At 48.5% G+C, this 2,352-nt stretch overlaps 2 non-coding genes across 2 annotated transcripts; both read left to right on the top strand.

Annotated features, from left to right (window-relative positions):
* The first annotated feature begins 1,013 nt into the window (after positions 1-1,013).
* TRNAP-AGG lies at positions 1,014-1,085 on the top strand. The gene has a single exon. It is a non-coding gene; the product is annotated as a tRNA-Pro (tRNA).
* Positions 1,086-1,598: 513 nt separating this feature from the next.
* TRNAP-AGG lies at positions 1,599-1,670 on the top strand. The gene has a single exon. It is a non-coding gene; the product is annotated as a tRNA-Pro (tRNA).
* Positions 1,671-2,352: the final 682 nt, after the last annotated feature.

The raw sequence follows: 2,352 nt of genomic DNA, 5'->3' as shown, positions 1-2,352 counted from the left end.
AATAAAAATGTATATTATGGCAAGGATGTGTAACAGAAAGATCTAAGTATCGTTTAGCATCTCAGTCCCTACTGTTTGCACTGCCACACTCTGCTGTGGTTGCTTCTTTCAGAGGGAGCTTTGGCAAGTGTCCTGGGAAGTGCTATCTCATCATTGGAGATATCATCACCTGAGGTAGCTCCAGCTCTGCTGCCAGACCCTGGCAGAGAGAGCCGATGGGTTCTACCCACCCCATTTTACAACCCTGTGTAATAACAAACTGAAACCAGTAGCAGTTCAGGTTAAAACATTGGGCTGCATACTGGGGCAATTAAGGAGCACCTTCCACAGCTGTCCCTGCTATTGGGACAGAAGATGGTGTCCCCACCAGCCATCCCAGCTAAATCTGCCCACACACATCAGACGAACGCTTTTATCACTCTAAACAGAGTCTGTTCTTGGAAAAATTTTCTCCCTAGAAACTCAGCATTAATGCACCGGTCACTGGGAGAGAGGGCTGCATGCAAATACTTTGTCATAACCTCAGTTCTACATAGGGTTTCCATGGCATGAAGGAAAACGAGAAGCTCTGGGCAAGCTCTAGACAGCTCTTTCCTCCTCAGTGGCAACCACTAAACCTCCTACTGTTTGCCAGAGTGATCACCATAAGGAAGAACATGGTATAATGGACAGTCCCTCTGCCCCAGCTTAGTCATCAGCTATTATAAAGAAAGCAAGGTGACCCAAAGACAACATACACAGAAGAACGCAGTCTTTTATATGAAATGAAAATACATTTAAATGGGCTTCAAACTTTTTGGTGTGGTTTTACATACGCAGTTTCCTTCAGGGTAATTGATGCTGGGGCAAAGCCTGGTTTGCAGTAGGCAGGAAAAATGAAGGCATTCAAAGCAGCTTCGTGTTGTTTGTGGGCTAACCCGAAATACCAGGGCTTGTATGTAAAACACAAAGGAGAAGAAAGGCAAAACAATATTATAAAAATCCCAAAAAGAGATGATGGGCACCAATGTGGTGGCTCGTTGGTCTAGGGGTATGATTCTCGCTTAGGGGGCGAGAGGTCCCGGGTTCAAATCCAGGACGAGACCACCTTTTTTTGGGGTGCACTAAACAAACCGGGTCCAGCAGGTGGAGGGAGGTCATCCTCCCCCTCTGCTCTGCCCTGATGTGGCTAGCTCTTTCCTCCTCAGTGGCAACCACTAAACCTCCTACTGTTTGCCAGAGTGATCACCATAAGGAAGAACATGGTATAATGGACAGTCCCTCTGCCCCAGCTTAGTCATCAGCTATTATAAAGAAAGCAAGGTGACCCAAAGACAACATATACAGAAGAACGCAGTCTTTTATATGAAATGAAAATACATTTAAATGGGCTTCAAACTTTTTGGTGTGGTTTTACATACGCAGTTTCCTTCAGGGTAATTGATGCTGGGGCGAAGCCTGGTTTGCAGTAGGCAGGAAAAATGAAGGCATTCAAAGCAGCTTCGTGTTGTTTGTGGGCTAACCCGAAATACCAGGGCTTGTATGTAAAACACAAAGGAGAAGAAAGGCAAAACAATATTATAAAAATCCCAAAAAGAGATGATGGGCACCAATGTGGTGGCTCGTTGGTCTAGGGGTATGATTCTCGCTTAGGGTGCGAGAGGTCCCGGGTTCAAATCCCGGACGAGCCCACCTTTTTTTGGGGTGCACTAAAAAAACCGGGGCCAGCAGGTGGAGGGAGGTCATCCTCCCCCTCTGCTCTGCCCTGGTGGGGCCACATCTGAAGTCCTGGGACCAGTTCTGGGCTCCCCAGTTCAAGAAGGACAGGGAACTGCTGGAAAGAGTCCAGTGGACGCTATGAAGATGCTGAGGGACTGGAGCATCTCTCTGCTGAGGAAAGACTGAGAGACCTGTTGAGCCTGGAGAAGAGAAGGCTGAGAGGGGACCTCATCGATGCCGAGCAAGAGCTAAAGGGCGGGTGGCAAGAGGATGGGGTCAGGCTCTTCTCAGTGGTGCCCAGTGACAGGACAAGTGGCCAACGAGCACAAACTGGAACACGGGAAGTTCTGTCTGAACATGTGGAAAAACTTTCCTGTGAGGGTGGCAGAGCCCTGGAAGAGGCTGCCCAGAGAGGTGGTGGAGTGTCCTCTGGAGATCTTCAAACCCACCTGGGCACGCTCCTGTCCAACCTGCTCTGGGTGTCCCTACTCTGGCAGGGGGTTAAACTAGATGACTTCTGAAGGTCCCTTCCAACTCCTACTATTCTGGGATTCTGTTGTCCCTCCAAAACACTGAGATAGTCGGTGGGGCTTTGATTCCAAGGTCACAACCAGAGGCATTCATCTAGAATCACACGGCCAAAAATCTACTGGA

The sequence above is a fragment of the Calidris pugnax genome, unplaced genomic scaffold (genome assembly GCF_001431845.1).
Source record: "Calidris pugnax isolate Ruff unplaced genomic scaffold, ASM143184v1 scaffold187, whole genome shotgun sequence".
NCBI lineage: Eukaryota > Metazoa > Chordata > Aves > Charadriiformes > Scolopacidae > Calidris > Calidris pugnax.
The sequence above is the reverse complement of the archived record's forward strand: the minus strand, read 5'-3'. Positions and strand labels throughout refer to the sequence as shown.